The following is an 18,087-nucleotide window of genomic DNA, read 5'->3' as shown; positions in this document are numbered from 1 at the left end:
ACATACAACTTATTTCATTTTATATTTGTGTGAAACTGTAATAGACAGTCTCTGGTTTTGTTTATCAGGATGCAGATGAATGTCAATGTAGTGAGTAACACAGATATATTACACAAACAGATCAGTAGACTGAATTGTAAATCAGAATATTTTAATTTAAGAAATAATATCTGCATTTGAGAGTTAAACTTGACTAAAGATTGCAAATCTGTAAATATATTGCTTTTATATCTACAGTATGATAGTATCTTTAAGGGTATTTTTGGTGATTAATATAATCCTATCTTTTGTTTTTTACATGCTCCTTTCATTTGCTTACATTACAGAGTATACTTTAACAGAGAATTCCTATCATTTTGCATCTATCAAAACCCACCAAATACAACAAACAAATAAATAAGGAATGGGTTTTTGTACATTTCTTATGGTCCATACTGTAGAAGTGTCAATATCAAAGATCAGGTTCTTAGCTGTGTTTAAAATAAAAGAAAATTGTAGAAATGTACATATGGAATAATACATGTATTACATTATTGAAAAAATAAGAAAAGAAAAAAACCAGAATTACTGTTAGGAAAGCTTGAAATGGCATTGCATTTGCAGAGAGAGAAAACATGACAAAGGTAAGCAAATTTAATGGGATGATGTTATAAATTAATTGGACCTTGATGACAATAGTTCCCATGCTAGAAGCAAAGAAAACCTGTCACCTTTGAGAAAAAGGGGACTGGATTCTCATCCTGTGTGACCTTGAATAGAGACTTTTATTGGAAGAAAGATGAACATGATTTTTTAGAACACCTCTGCATAGCAAAATAAAAGTGTGATCAAGAGTTAGCATAATTTTCCTGACTTCTACATCTTTCAATTTCAGCAATAAAGACATTAATATTTATGAATATACTGTGAGAAAGCAAGTACTTCAGGATTAAGGTTTTTTCTTCATATTTTTATTTTATGACTATGTTTTATTGTATGAGAGTGGTGATAACCACTTATTCTGACAAGACTGTGACTATGTGATATGTCAAATACATGGACTCATACTTCATTTCTCCACCGATTCAGTTGTTTCTGGAGCAGTCACTACCCATCACAACTTTTTTCAATTCGATTCTGAAGGTTCCTATTCTCTCTGACAAAATAATAATCAAAAAACTTTCCATCACCTAGATATCACCTCTTTTATGCAGTATATACAACACATCTATACACCTTGAATATATTAATATTCTGTAAGACTCCTCATATATTTTATGGTAGATGTGCACTTTATATATTGCTACATCATGGCCATGTCATTATCAAAGAAACAAGTTATTTGGATCTTGTGTGTTCCATAACTTATTTCCATATGTATATTCTATATGGTAACATAGATACAGTGTATTATATAAACCATATATATGCTTTATATATAGTCTCTCTCATATATATATATATATATATATATATATATATATATATATATATTCAGTACAGTAGCCTGTACTTGCCTGTTTTCTTTCTTTATGAAAAGTAATTACAATTGAGAAGTCAAAGCATAAAATAAAGGTCAACATTGTAGATCTTAAAAATTAGCTTAGCATGCCAGTCAGGTAAACTCTTTCAAAATCTGCTGATGAGACAAATGATCAGATAAATAACATAAAAATGTAAAAATTGTTAACTGGAGGGCTGGAATCCATCTCATTTCACTTGTCTTCCTTCTTCCCCAACTTGATTCTCAAAACTGTAACACCACTAAGTAGCTTGAGTAAATTGAGAATGCATTGTATTTGATTATTTCATATTTTTCATTAAAAAAAAATATTTGAACTCCAAACGTCTTAACATGGTTTGGTTAGAGAGGATGAGATGATATTTTTTTGCAAACCCAGATGTCCTTCAAGCTATTCAACACTAGGTGTTAGTGGGTTTACATGGCAAGGTTTTGGTAGCAGGAGAGCTACAGGCCACAGGCATGGCAGGTGTAAGTAGAGGTCAGAAGCTGTTCTCATGTCCAAAAGAGCCAGTTCCAGCCAGCTCCAAGATGTACCCCAGAAAAATGAAACCATCAGAAATTTTGGTGGTATCTCTATGATAACATATTCAAGAAAGGGTAAAAACTGCCCTAAAACAGTAGATGAGAGAGAGGAATGAGAAAATTTGAGACAAATAACCCTGCAGATACCAGGGTCATTGAAAAAGGAAGGGGAGGAGGTGTTCCAGGTGCCAGAGCAGAGATTCCCCAGCAGCCCATGGAGACTATGCTTATGCAGGTTGTTCCCCTGCACACCATAGAGGTCTACAGTGAAGCAGAGAAATTGGTAGTGAGGTTGAGCCCAGGAGCAAGCAAGGAGTCAGGGGAAGGTGTTTTAAAATTTGTTCTTATTTCTCATAATTCTATTCTGATTTGGTTGACAATAAACTAAACTAATTTCCTCTATCAGAATTTACTTTTGTCTGGGATGGCAGTTAGCGAGTGATCTCCCTGTCCTTATCCTGACTCATGAACTTTTCACCATAATTTCTCTTCCCTGTCCAGTTAAGGAAGGGGAGTGACAAAGCAGATTGTTGCATGCTTGACAGTCAGCCAAGGTAAACCACCGTTATGTATTTTCCTTTTGTGTAGTGCAAAATGGATATGGAGGTTCTTGCTTTCAAGGCAAATTTGAATTTAATTAACAAATTTGAACACATTAATGCTATAAAGAAGCCTTTTGTGCTGCTATAGTCTTTAATCTGTGTTTTAAATGAGGTACAATTGTAAGTTAATTCAAAATATATTCTTTCTGTGTTCAAGAGAAATGTTATATGCTACTACTGAATCATGGAGGTTTTAAGGGATTTTACTCAAGAAACATTTTATTGTTACTACAATAAAAATTTAATACCACAGTTAAAAATTTAATACCCCCTCTGGCTATGTACATTTTATTTGCATTTGAAAATAAAAGAATTCTTCTGCAACTTTATCAGGGCTTTGTAAGAAGGATCAATTTTTCTTTTAATCAATGTATTTTTGTTTAATATTTATTACTTTAATTAAGGTCATTAATTCTAAATATTTATAGCAAAATTCAATTCTATTGACTTACTATTCAACACGACATATGTAGTTAATGCTTGTACAATAGAATGGTGTCAGAACCTTCAGAAAAATTTTGTTGCTTGTCTTCTGTTGATGGTCTGAAGAATTAAATGCTGGTATGTGAAGTGTTTCATCTGAAACCACAGAAGAATAAATGGAATTTCTCTGCTCAGATGATTTGCATCAAAGAACTCAAAGCCACTGTCAGTATGCTGATCTAAAAGGCTCCACACTGGCAAACCAAACAAGGACTCTATTCAGGCACAGGAAGATACTTTTCCGTGATGTTTTGATCTAGCTAGTCCTTTTCTAGACAAGGCTTGGGAACAATTAAATAGGTAGCACTCACTCTATCAAATAGACAGCATGAATAGGGCCATCCTGCTCTTAAGGGAATAAGCTCAATAACAAAGCTGTAATCTATGGCCTAATTCCTATCCCTAGGGACAGAGAAAGGGCCTGACTGGGATTTATTTATATCCCAGTTTTATTCAAGATTATGCAATTTCCAGTACATTAATTACTACCAACTGTGTGCAATTAACTTGAAACTAGATCCGTGGGAGAATCAGCCAATCAAAGGCATCTAGAGATCTCTTTAGATGGCAGACATTACTAGTTCAAATTGAGGCAACCTGAAAAATTCTCTAGACTTCATTGAATATATTGATTATATTTTCTTACACTATTACAATTCTTCACTTACATGCTCCTATTTACCCATGCTGAGGAATCTCTATCAGCACCTGAATCCCACCCAAATCTCTGAAGTGTAAAGGTATCTTTCAATATATATTTCAGTCAGTGGTACTGGGATTAGTGTTTATGATTATTCATCCCACTACAGTTTACTCAAACTGATTTTCACTTCTAATCTCCACAGTTATCATGGTGGAGTGTGTTATAGACCATCCAACCAGAAAGAAGAGAAAGAAAATATTCTATAATTAGAACTCCTCCAACATTGTGAAATTATTCAGGAAGTTTCTCGATTGAAGCACATGGAAACTATTTGTGCACTAAATTACATATAAAATTATTCACTTACTAACATATGTTATTCTCTAGAGTATTCTGATCCAGAAAAGCAAATAAGCACATATGGAAGGAAGAGGCATGTAGATAACCTATAAGGTCTAAATGAACTGGAGGCTGACTAACAGAAAGGCATTTTTAACTCCAAAGAAAGCTATAGCTAATGAATGATACCTTGTAAAATGTTCAGAAATCGGTGCAGTTCTGGAAGAAGTTGAAGAAATCAAAGACTGACATTGCTTCATTTGTGTCAAATCCTCTTACTGATGAGAAAAGAATCCGTTTTGAGGCCTATGAGATATACATCAAATATACTGCTTCCTGGTCGTTTAGAGAACAAGCAGGAAAGTGCCACATAACACCATAAAACTGACTGCACACTTAGAGATAAAGGGTGGCTGAAAGGATTTGCATCGTGTGTTTATATACTTAAGATTTTTCAGTCACATAGCTCTGAATGTCTGAATCCTATCAATTCTGAAAAATTCTGTGTTTCATCCACCTCTTTTTTCCTGTAGACCAGGAATAAAAAACTTGCCTAATGAATTGCATAAATTACCTCCTATAGGAATTGTAAAACCAGTAAAAATCTGCTGTCCCAAAAGGCAAGGTCTTAACAGATAAATACATGGGAGCCAATACCTTAATAGGCGTTACTATCTCTGGCAATATAATTTATGGATGAATTTTGATTTCACAGGGATGCCAGCTGAAATTGTTGGGCTGTGAGGGTTTTGCTTTTTTTTTTTTAATTAATTTGTGGCATGAGAAAATGATCTGACCAACAAAAGAAGTAAACTTTCCAGTCTCTCAGATATCATCTGGACTCGGCAGCAATACAATAATATCACTTTGAGGTCTGTAATTACTAATATATTTGCAAAGGTAGGAAAAAAGACTTATCTCTCTAAAGATCAAATGTTTGCACTGGAAAGAAAAACCTATAACAGTAATAAAATATTACTTGACTAAAATGAAAAATAAAAAAGCAAACAGAAGAACTTCTTGAGAGACTTCTCAATTATTTCTTATTTTCATGACATGAAATAGGATGAGTCTTACAAAAAAATCCAACAACTTTGTGAAAAACATGCAGGTAATTCAATTAAAGAAAATGCTAAACTTTTTTTTTACACTCTGTCTTCATTCTTCAAAGTTGTGACAAGAAGTAGCAGCTCTACATTATATGGAAATAGCTTATTAAAAGAGTTCTAAGACACTTATATTCTGCATATAAAGCAATTTTATAAGTTTTATCTAAATCAGAAGGAACAATTGCTATAAAATACTTAATTAAATTTAAAACATTAAGTATAAAATAAAATGCAACTTCTGCACTTTTGTATATGCTTCTGTTTCTTTATCCAAACTTTTAACCAATTACTTTTTGAATATTGACAGACTTCTATATTTTCTGTTCTGCCATGAAACCCTATAATAGTCAAAGAGAAAGTCTTTAGTTGTATCTTTATTCAAGACATTGTGTCATCTGGAGATAAGATACCAAAGAAATTGTCTCAGTTTAAAAAAGTCAAAACAGTAAGATAATAGCTATATAAGTGAACTCTCTACATCCAGTATGAACTGCATCTGGTTGTCAAGTGCTAATTCTTCAATATTTGTTCGTTCTTTCAATGTGTTATTATAGTCTGGCTGGTTCTCAGGACACTGTCTACATATTTATTTTCAGAGTTAGTTGTATGGAAATCAATGCATATAAATCATCCTTCAATCCACCATTTTATTAAATACCGACAATGTTATTTCAGCAGACTGGTTTGTTAACTCAAAAAAAATATCGATTTTTGCTTGTTAATGGTGAGGAACTGTAGGCTTGAGGTACTACGGTCAAATTCTGCCTCCATTTAGAAACATCTAATAGGATTGAAGTTTGTGATGTAAAGCCTGTGCACTGCCTGTGTGACAAAACACTGACTTCAAGTAAAATCAGGCTGTTCATGTTCCCTGAGTATTAAAACCCTGGCCTATCTTCTGAGTAATAGTAAAAGTCATATTACAACTTATTAACATGTGGAAAAAATAAACTTCTTTGCATCTCAGTATTGTAAGACTATGATTTCAAGAACTGAAAGAGATGCTAATATGAAAGATGACATGTTCAATAACAATTTTTCAGGAGTAATTTTGGAATATAAAATTTTGGAGTATATGAATAAGATGAGGTTGAAGCCAAGTATTTTATTTTAAGGACAATATTGTGAAGACAATCCATATAAAGTCTGTAAATCCTGGAACAGTTCTGAAGTCTCCCATATCCTTTAAAATGTCTTGCACTCATTCACCTCTAAATCAAAGTGGAAACAATAAACCAGAGCTGTAGTCTTGAGTTAGAAAACTCTTTAAAATATTTAGATGTTTGAAACAATGCTCATTTATTAAATTATGAGAAAACAAGGTGGAAGATCTCACCAGTAAAAATAATAAATGCTAGCACTACTATAGAAAGTGGTTTAAATTATCATGCTTCACCTTTCCCAGAATTCTGTAACAGCTGCAAAATCATTTAAGTAGGTGTCAGGTGTCAGTGAAGAAATAGAAAATTAAACCTGCTTAGTCTGATTCATAACAGTCAGGGTTACTTTAAGCAATGCCAGTGAAGGTTCCAATTCATCTAGCACTGCACGGGAGCATATTATCAGCACTCACACAATCAGTTGCAGCTGACATACAGCTTCTTTTTATAGTCTGTTTCCTATCATGTCTCTTTTACGGCATGCTTACAGCATGCTTACACATCAAATATTACTGTACATTTTGCATAATATTAGCATGAAAAAATTCCAAACTCTAAAGGATCCTGCCTTTATTAGATTTTCTCTTTGTCTTCTACAGTGTGTGATACTTCAGTGAGATATTTAATTCAGAAATAACATGTTCTAGTATAAAATAATAAATTGAAGTAAATTAAATAATTTATTATCATTGTCAAGAATTCAGTAAGTGTTCCTTGATGTGAGTTAGACAAAATGCACAAAAATCCAAGCTCTTAGTCACCATAGTTATTGTAATCAACTAAACTAATCTTGTCACTAATACTGTTTTCTCTATTTGCTTGAGCCAATGCTTATTTTAGACAAAGTTCCTGGTATCATAATGATGAATTGTTACATCTTTTCCTAGGTCAACATTTATTTAATATGTCAGCACATAAAGGAAACTGTGTGAAGAAACTACTTCTTACTCTGGTGCTCCCTGAAAGGTTCATATAATATTGGCAGAATAATGATTGGGAAATAAAGCCATACTAATATATCAGCTTAAAATGTACCTGAGTACAGAGGGCTGTACCCTCAGTATTAACAAAATTATGAAACAGTCATAAGAGTGGTCACTGTTAAAGGAAGCTGACTTCTGTAAACTTAATGCTCAAGGGATTTCTTCTCTTCCACTTCCTTGCTGCTGTTCCTGTTTGCAGGTCCATCCAGTAGTAAGGTAGAACATGTATGCTAGAGATACAGTCATACACACTCACAGCACACACACAGCACTTGTATAGATTATGTATGCACCATATCCCTTGTCCCTTCCTTCCAGATGAGCAGAATGCAAGTTCATGAGTCAAACATGTTCTCCTTTGATTTCTCAAATTCATTCCTAGTTTTTTTGAACACTCAAACACTCAAACAAACAAACTGGTTTGTTCCAAGCCTGACTCTGTTTATACTCCAGATTCACCTTCAAGTCTTTCCAGACAGTGTCTTCCTCCTACTTTACCAGCTGGTGTAGGTTGAGGATAACTAACAAATCAAACACACAGTATGGAGAGCAACATCATACCGCAAGTAGGAATATAACTTATTAATTAAACATTACAGAGTGCATTGATCAGGAACAGTGCTTGGCCATACAAGCATATTCATCAGCAGCATATTTACATATGTATGCAAATATCATACATTTTTTTATCCTCTCTCCATTTTCACACACTCATTCCCCACCCCCCAATCCACCTTGATCCCTTCTTTTGACTTTTTATCTGAACATCCCATGTTGTGCACATTTGCTCCAATAGATAAATTTCCTATATTTAATTTTATGTAATCACACAAGTAATCACAGACTTCTTTAATAATCTTATGAGACCTGTGATCATTTTTTCCCGTATCATTCTTAACAACTACAAAATTCTGGCTCAACATCTATAAGACTACAGTTAAGAGGTTGCCTCAATGGCACTTCAGTCAGTAAGCTGAGAGCACTGATCTTTGAAAATATATGTATAGAAAAAAAATCAATCTCACTAGGTTTCACTTTTCAGGGATTCATTTGAAAAATTTAGTCAGGTGATTCATTACCTACTTACTTCTGAATACAGGTGAATTGATTTTCCGAGTTAGCAGACAAATTTTCCACTTAAGTTGTTTCAGAAGGTTGTAGTCCCTCTTCAATGTTAACCTTTCATTCACATCTATTGGAATTTCACAGAGACAGAGGAATTCTCACAGTGATACCCAAATATAAACAGAAAGTAGTTTTCTCTGTAGCACTTCAAAAACATGGAGCTACTCCTTTGGAGGACACAGTTACAATTTTCCTTAATAGCACTGCTTTTTAAAGAACTTGAAGGGTGAGATTCACTTTTAACATGCAGGTGCCTGTATCTAGGTATTTAAAGATGAACATCTGCAAATATAATTCGAATTAAATATATTCTGTCCATTTACTGTATGGAATTTGTGGAAACCTTGAGCTCAGTTTAGACACCTGCAGTTCATCTAATAAAAAGCCTTGTAACAAGCCATTGCCTGTGTTCACATAGTATTATCCTCACTTGCCAAAATACAGTCATTCAAGAAGTCTCTAAGGCATCCCTCCTGGTTTCCAGGTGTGGAGACAGAAAGGAAAGAATCTCTGCTATGTCCTAAGGCTTGTCAAATATCCCTGTACTGCAAGCTTGGGCATCCTGTGTCAGTACAGAGACCATGGGGTGCCTAACTGTGGCAAGTGCAATAACTTTCTCAGGGACTAAATTAAGCAGCCTGAATCACATACTGTAGTGTGGAATTATTGCTTGTTGTTTATTGAGAATGAAGTACAAGATAATACCATTCAGAATTTTGTGTTGCCCAAAGCACTGACATCACAGAAATCATTGCTAAGATTCAGGATGAATTTTTTAAATAGAGGCTGGGAAAGAAGCCCAGAAACTATAACATTTTTTAAAAGTACAACAATCTAAAAAAACAAATTCTAAAAAAAAAAGAGGAATGTGAAATTAGCTGTCTATTGAAATAAACAATGAAAATTGGCATGTATTTCACAAATGTGCTCATATTGTGTTTATATAGTCATTTTTTGTGTATGTGAGGGAGAAAAATTTAGAAAGTTTACATTGGAAAAGAACATTTTTATTTCAAAGAATTATTATTTTATTTATTTCTTTATTTATTATTGGGTTTTATTTTAAAAGTTTCTGCTTATACACAAAGATGGATATTAATGAAAAAGTAAAGCGTAGACTTTAATGAAATAAAATAATTTTTCCCTCAAGAATTTGTATAAAATAAATTAAACTTATTATACACTTGAGTACAAAATTTGAAATGGATGACCAAACATTGTATTGTGTTAACTGGAAGTGTTTTCTGTCTTCCTAGCTACTATTTGCTACTGTATCTGAGGTCAACACTTTATTATCTGCTTAGGAGTCAGTATTCTAGGAATAAAAGCAATAATTTAAAGAGAAAAACCTATCATGCAACTACCAAAAAAATCAAACCCCCAAATTTTAAGGTAATAATAATACAAATTTTATTCTGGAGTTTGAAAATATATTCAACAATACATATCTCTATTTTTTTCCTCTGGTGTTCTACACATCTTTTGCATCATGATCATAATGACTGATGCTTTTAACTTCATCTGTCCTTCACAGACTGCAGTGAAGCTATCTATATCCACGCTTGTAATTTAGATGGCACTTACATTCAATGGCAAAAATATGGTTCTTGTCAGGAATGATTCACCAAACTTATTTTAGTTGTTTATGCAAATATGACATCAAAGTCATTCTGGAAGTTCTTTTTTCTGCCCTTCAACCACATAGGGAGTTCATACAGTGAACTGAAATGGTGGCATCTGTTTTTTTAGGCTTCTGAAGTCAGAGAGAATGAAGTACTTTATCAGGAACAATGTGGCTCCATACTGCTGCAAAGTAGGAATATACCCATGGTGGGTAAAAAGAGGTTTGTTTTCTGTCAGGGAACGGCTACGAATGAACAAGTTGCACTCCATTCCACAAAACAAGTCTGTATCAAAGGTTTTAACACAGGGCAAGGAAGAGAACCTGGATTGAAAAAGGAATGATATTTAAAAAAGAAGAATATATTTGAGTTGTAAACTCAAAGAAGTGAGTCAATGCTAAATTGATAAGAATTGATCCATTCTGTTTATGAAATTATTTGCACATGACTATAATGTGATTGCTGAAATATTATTCAGAGATGGCTAATGGCTGTAAGTGAAAATGAGGTTATAGATCTTTAAAAAATATTAAAAACATTTTTATTCTTGCATAAATTGGATACATATATATCCTGGGATGACTTTATGATGCTGAATTTTATCCCCATTCATCTGTTTAGCCCAAAAATAAGTTTTGCACCTTTCAAACTAGATCTGAGAGTGAGGGGTGGGGGGGGGGGAGGCGGGGGGTGGGGGGAGAAGGAGAGAAGGAGAAGCGGTGGAATGTCTGAGACAGCTGTATTCAAAAACATGAAGATAAGGGCTTCAGCATTCTCTCTCATGGACTGTTGTCTGCAGCACAGATAGAGGGGGAGAGCTCTCCTTTGATTTTTAGTTGTTTTTTTTTAGCTAGCTGAGGTAGAGAAGTTCCCTGGATAGTGGCTTTTCTTTTTCTTGGAACTAATCAGCCCTGCTCTGGACTGGAAACCCAGAAGAACACTGGAAGCTCACACCTGTGGCCCACCAGGCCCCAGGACGCAGCATTTTCCAGCTCAGGAGGGACTGATAAGAGACTGAGTGAACTGAGCTACAACCCACAACAACGACTTTCTGAATTTTCCCTCTCTTCAGAACAACAGGAGGTTCCGTTGTCTAATATTATTCAATTTTTATGCTTGTAAAGACTTTGTTTGTTAAACAGGTTTTTTCTACTTTCCTCCAAGGAAATCTTTACCAGGACCAGTTGGGGGAAAGGCTGCTTCAATCTGGTTTCTAGAGAGACCCCTTTAGAAACTTCATCCCAAACTTGCCCTAAACCCTGTCTTCCACAACACCTCTTTATCTCCTTATGTAATTTGATGTAAATTCTGGTTCTTCTGTATCTACATAAAGGCCCTTTTTCCATATAGGTTTTCTTCAGTTAATGAGTTCTTTGAGTTGCTTTCTGCCTTGTCATAAATACAACTGTGCACACACATGCACAGAGGTTCACATGCACACAAAAAACCGCAACCCATATGTACTATCTGTTATTTAAATATAGTGACTCCCATATGGTTCTGACCAAGTATGTTTGTATTTTCTAAATGTTTTAAACTCTAGTGTTTGAAATTGCTTAGTTCTTCCACAGGATATGAATTTTGGTAAATTATAATTCAATAAGTAAGCATACCTCAATTAGGTTCAATGTTCACATTCACTTAGTCACTCAAATGAATCTTATATATATATTGCTATAAAAAAAATTAAATGACATCAAGTTTTCAGAATTAATAATAGTAATAAAATCATATCTTTAAACAATCAGATTTTTTTAAAAATGCAAACACCTTGGCAGAAACCAAAACCATTTTTCAAAAAATATTATTTAAGGTGAAAAGACCCACCTAAAATAATTGAGAGGAAGAAATTATCCTCAGGAAATTTTCTGTCCTCAGGGTTTTCCACTATAATGAACTGAGGGTGTATGTGCTCAAGCTTCTTTGTATTCTTTAGGTAAATATAAAGGCAATTTGGCTGAAGAGTTAAACCAAATGCTAAGAAAGGCTTCATAGAAAGGTAGTCAATGCCCCAAGCCTGGCAGTATTTAAGAAACATTTGAACAATGCACTTAAAACCATGTTTTACCTTTCGGTCAGCCCTGAGGTGGTCAGGTAGTTGGATGATCATGGCAGATCTCTCCCTGCTGAAATGGACAATTCTATCTCGTTCTGAAGTGCTATTTTGTGTTGCACTATTCAGAATATATAAAAATTATCAGTGACACCATAAATGCTTTTAATTCGAAAAATTTTGCTTGCCTTTGAAAAACAACACAAAATATCAAAAACAAAAAAACTGAGCAGTCTTGCACATTGTTTTTACTGAAGAACTTGAAAGAAAACTGAGATACAAATAGATGCAAATTTTCAAACCAGGCCTGTCCTTATTTTCTATCAGACATCTCATTAACTTTGACAATGTAACACACTGCTGAATACTGAGAAACCTGTTATATTTGACTACCGCAGATGTCTCTGTAGGTGTCTGTGAAGAGCACTGATCAAATTATCTTTAAGTATTGAACAACATTTAAGATAACTAACACTTTTTAATTTTTTTAAAATTATGTTTATTAATATCAACATTGTATGATTATAAACGGTTGGTTTAGCATGAAGAATCATTCTTCACACCACACACCTAAGGAAATGTGTCATCAACTATTTTTCTGATAATGGGTATATCTGGGCTGTAAATACCATAGTGAGAAGGGCCCTGAACTCAACTCACTCTCACACACTTATGAATATTTAAATCCAGAGGAACTCTTGCCCGTAACACATCCTCTCTTGCTGCCGAAATTGAAAGTAAGATATTCTCAGGTGATCAAAACTCACATCAATCAAAACTTATAGCTCAAGGCAAGTACTTTGAATATGCCACACAACAAAACAGAATTCTTATTTTTTTAGTAACTAATAAATATATATACATATTCAAATTATAACAGACCTGAAGAAAATCACCCCCTCCTAATTGTTCAGTAGTGGTTATGATATAGAACAAAATTCAACAACTTTTTTTCTTTTTTATCCTGCTGAGAACCCTCACCAGTGTGGTCTCTCTGTGGGCTGCAGTTTCCTTCAGGACAGATCAACCTGCTCCAGCATGGGTTGTAGGGTGAATATCTGCTCAACCATGGTTGTCCATGGGCTACAGGAGGACTAAGAGCTTCATGATGATCTTCTCCAAGAGATGGAGGGGAACCTCTGCTCTGATGCCCAGAGCACACCTGCTTTCCTTCTTTTCTCACTTTGATGTCTGCTGGGATGTTTCTCTCACATCTTTCTTAGAACTCTCTCTCACACATACACCACTCAAAATTTTATTTTACTGTTTTTAAAATGTGGTCTCACAAAAGTGCCACCAGCACTGCTGATAGGCTCAGCTTTTGACACCAACAGGTTTATTTTTAAATTGGTTCTGTCAGACATGGAGGCAGCTCCTGGTGCGTTCTCACAGAAGCCATTTGTGAAGTCACTGCCCACGACAACCTTACCAGAGTCACTGCGCACTACAAAAACATTACCGCAAAAAGCCAATGCAATATTATTTATTGTTATATTTATATTCAACATTTTGGGGGAAAAAAAAAACAAAAAAAACCCCAAAAAAAACCAAACCCCCCCCCAAAAAACCCCAAAAAACTGCACTTCTAAATATTCCATTATGTGCTTCCAAACAATTCCTATATCCAGTTTTAATTTCTTATTATCTCTGTGTGAGTCTTGAAGATTGTGATTATGTAGTGCGTTGATCCTGGCTGGATGCCAGGCATCCACCAAAGCTTCTCTGTCACTCCCCTCCACAAGTGGATGAGGGAAAAAAAAATAAAATTAAAGGTTCATGAGTTGAGGAAAAAAGAAGGAGTAATGACTCACTGATTACCATCATGGGCAACAGACTTGGTTTGGAGATGCTAATTGTATTTGTTACTTAAGAAAATCAGAGTAGGATAATAAGTAGAAAAATAAGTAGGATAATAATGACTTAAATGAATCTTAAGAACACTTTCCCACCACCTTTCCCTCCTTCTTAGGCACTGTCTTCTTCTGTGCAGAGCTCTAGGAGGTGGAGAATGGGGATTATGGTCAGTTCATCACACATTCTTGCTGCTGTTCAGAGAGAAGAGTCCTTCCCCTGCTCCACTGTGGAGTCTTTCCCATGGGAGACATTCTTCACAAACTACTCCAACATGAGTCTATCTCACAGGCAACAGTTATACATGAAGTGTTCCAACATGGATCACTCTTCCACAGTATGCAGTCCTTCAAGCCTGCTCTAGTGTGGGTCCTCCACAGAGTCTCAGGTCCTACCAGGGAAACTGCTCCAGTGTGGGCTCCTCTCTGTATGTGTCTGCAGATCCCTGCCAGGACCTTGCTCCACCAGAGGTTTCTCACACGTTCACAACCTTCTCTCATCCACTCACCTGCTCCAACAGGGAGCAGCTGCCTCACCATGGGCTGCAGGGGAATCTCAGCTGTAGCACCTGCAGCACCTCCTGCCCCTCCTTCTGTACTGACCTTGGTGTCTGCAGAGTTCTTCCTCTCACATTTTAACTCTGTTCTTCTCTGGTGGCAATTGCAACTGCACAACACCTTTTTTTCCTTCTTAAATATGTTATCACAGTGGTCTTACCACCATTCCTGACTAACCGGCCTTGGCCAGCACCATGTCCATCTCTGGAGCTGTCAGGGACTGGCTCTGTCAGACATGAAAGAAGATTCTGGCAGCTTCTTACAGATGCCACCACTGTGGCCCCCCCACTGTCAAAATCTGGCCACATAAACCCAACACAAATGATAATATTTCAAAACTAATCTTCTTACAGTCTTTCCCAGAGGCCTTATACAATTGGGCTACTGGAAGTGTGACAGATCAGGTTCCTGCAGCAGTAGATAAAATGCCCTCCTGAACATTTGAATGATTGTGGAATACTATCCCTTCAAAATCCATGAGAAACTGGTACTATTATAAAATTGCTTTCCTTGCTTCAGGTTAGATTGACATCTAATGCATGTGATCTGTATAAGCCAAATATTTCTGTAAATATAACAAAATGAAAAAAAAAAATCAATTTCCAGTATTTACCTTAGGATTCTACAAGAGAGGGAAGTAAGACAGAAAGTGTTACCAGTGCAAAACATTCGATGTTAGAGATAAAATTTAGGAAGTAAGATGTACAAATTGCTCATTCATGCATAGAGATAATAAGAAAACTGACAGAGGTAGAAATTATGCAATTACACATTGTATTTCTTTTCTACAAGTAATAAGACTGAGTAATCTGAATGGTTAAATAATCTCTAATTTTATAGCTCACTAGATTCCTCAATAGCAAGCTAAAGATCTTTGGTTAGGTGGTTTGGGTATATGATGTGCCATAAAATCTTGGACTACTTTCATTTTGGTTGTTCAACTGTTAAAAATCCACTTGAATTCTGAAGTTATCTTGACAATTACAGTGTAAGAGCTAGGAATATTGGCTTCAGTTTTAGGAAAATCCTCATATTTAGGGAATGCATTAATGTTAGAGAATTTAAAACACATTTTTCTCCATATTAAGAATGGAAAAGAAAAAAAAAAGTGCTCTATTATTTCCAGCACTGTTGAAACTGTGGACAGAGCAGCAAAAAGAAATTAAGCTGCTTCAACAATTTCAGTGGATGCCTCATTTACTGTTTTGCTGGAAAAAGTGATACTTTTACAAACGAAATACTGGTGTAAGAATCTGATATGAAAATTGTTTTTCAGGGTCAAAATTCTAATTTTAAAGAGCTGTCACAGTTTTGAAACAAAAGTGAAATTTATTCAGACAACAGAGTTTCATAAAACTCTCTTCATTTCTTTTTCCACATTTTAGTCTCAGAACCCTAAAAAAGTTAGCTTTCATTGTGTTGGTTCTTATAAATCACCATTTAACAAACATAGCTCTTTTTTTTGCAAAGGCATTTACATACTGCTATTGTGAACTTCTCTCCTAGAGTTCAACTTAATTCTTCATAATTGAAAAAGACATGACTTTAAAAAGCTTATGAAGTATATGCAAAGCTTTCCAAATAGTTTTTTGAAAATTTTGCATTTTAAGCTAGGTCCACTGCCTTGTTTACTCAGTTGAACTGTTCACTTAAGTGAAACTTAAGCGATTTTAAGGCATTTATCATTTGAAGTTTCACTACAGATATAGCTAAATATTAAACAAGAAGTCCTATGACAGCTTATATTGATTCTTTAATATGTCTAAGGAAACAAAATGAGAAAAGTGGTAAATTAATTTATCAGAATAAAAAAATTATTATAATACAATACCAAGTAAGAGATATTCATTTAAAGTGGACAAGGCTCTGATAGTGCATGAAATGCAAAGTACAGACAGCACTATGCAAAGACAAAATAATTCTTTGATTAGAGAAGAGGCATCCACCTGGAGGGTTCAGGGTGCAATGTTGAGACTGACTTGATGTGCATTCTATTTTTTGCCCCTATACTAGAGACGTAGTATAGGAAGTAGGAAGGTATGATGGCAATTTTCTAAGTTAAAGAGTTAAGACACAATCTTGACAGGAAGAAATAATCAAATCCACAAAGAACCGGATAACCTAAAGTAACAAGAAAAAAGTATCTGAAACCTAAGTGATTTTAAACAACTTATCACTCATTGAGGTAAGTGAAAAGACTGCAAATCAAGGATTCTTGAACTATAAATAGTTATAAAGTAAAACATGTTCAATTATCACTACATGACCAGAAACCACCAAAACGCAAAGCTGAAAATAAAAAATGACATTTAGAAAATAATGAATTAGACATTTACTCTCTCATATCTATAAAATACTGCAGATGCTTCATCTGGAATATTTTATCCCAGGGTCAGAAGATGTTAACTTCAAGCCAAAGAAGAAGAAAAGACTCCTCTGGACACTCAAGGGAATATAAAATCTGCCAAATAATAAAAAATGAAGCACACTTTTTGTAACTCAGCATAATAAAGATGGAATGAACTGGGTTGTTAGTTTGGTTTTGGGTTTTTTAAATTTGTTTTGTTTTGTTTTGGTTTTTTTTGGTTTTTTGTTTTGTTTTGTTTTGTTTGGTTTGGGTTTTTTTGGTTTATCTTTGTTCTTTCATGTAAAAACTGAAAAGGTGAATATTAAAATAAATTCCATACATTTTTTCATTAATAACTGATCTCAAGACACTTTCTTGTGAATGCAGTTTATGGATTTAACAGGTTAGATAGTTCTTTTCATATATTTTTTCCTCATTAGCACAACAGACCTCTAGATGACCCATTTTTCCCCCTCTTCTTTTTGCACACAGTTTATATGCAAGCATCTCATTAAGGCTGGTCTAAACTGTCCTATTTTCTTCTGAATGTTTATAGTCTAGTAATAGTCAAGGTTGTTCTCAAGTATGTCATTCTGCCTACTTAATTGTTTGAGACAGTCTTTCCTCATTATCCTCTTGGCCTTAAGATCCAAAAGCAGTGACTGGAAACTTTTCAAAAAACTGTTCATTCTGTTTATCCTGCAAAGGCAGTGCAACCATAAGTTATTGCTGAAAGGCAAAATCTTGTTCAGCAAAAAGACAAATTAGGGTGAAAACAAGTATCAGCAATGAAAGAAACTCCAGTTAAACTTATAAAAGTTTATACAAATCCCTGAGGGTGCTTTAGTTCCCAAGGAAATATAGGAATCTAATGTTCACTTGTTTGCTCTTTGTAATTTTTTGCATATCCCTAGATCACTGGTTATTTTCTACACATATAAAGTTATTTAGCAAATTTACATGTCTCACTTTTTTTTCATTTACATTAAAAACTGCTTTTTGTTTGGACTCAGGTCTTAATTAAACAAAGAAGATAGATGTGCACATGAGGGAAAAAATGTGGGATTTGGTTTTTGAGTTTGTTTTTGTTTGTTTGTTGTGGAGTCTTATTTTAGTTGCAAATTGTATGGATTAAAATATCCAGGATTTGGAAATAAACTTTTAATTTGTTTTATCATTCTTAATTA

At 34.6% G+C, this 18,087-nt stretch overlaps 1 long non-coding RNA gene across 1 annotated transcript; it reads right to left on the bottom strand.

Moving 5' to 3' along the window:
* Positions 1 to 9,927: 9,927 nt before the first annotated feature.
* Positions 9,928 to 13,538, bottom strand: LOC135295355 (uncharacterized). The gene is made up of 3 exons (XR_010357418.1): positions 13,127 to 13,538; positions 12,161 to 12,266; positions 9,928 to 10,415 (listed from the first exon to the last, which is right to left on the bottom strand). It is a non-coding gene; the product is annotated as an uncharacterized LOC135295355 (long non-coding RNA).
* Between the last annotated feature and the right edge of the window lie 4,549 nt (positions 13,539 to 18,087).

Source organism: Passer domesticus, chromosome 2 (assembly GCF_036417665.1).
Source record: "Passer domesticus isolate bPasDom1 chromosome 2, bPasDom1.hap1, whole genome shotgun sequence".
Taxonomy (NCBI): domain Eukaryota; kingdom Metazoa; phylum Chordata; class Aves; order Passeriformes; family Passeridae; genus Passer; species Passer domesticus.
Note: the sequence above shows the minus strand (reverse complement) of the source record. Positions and strands in the feature narration are given on the sequence as shown.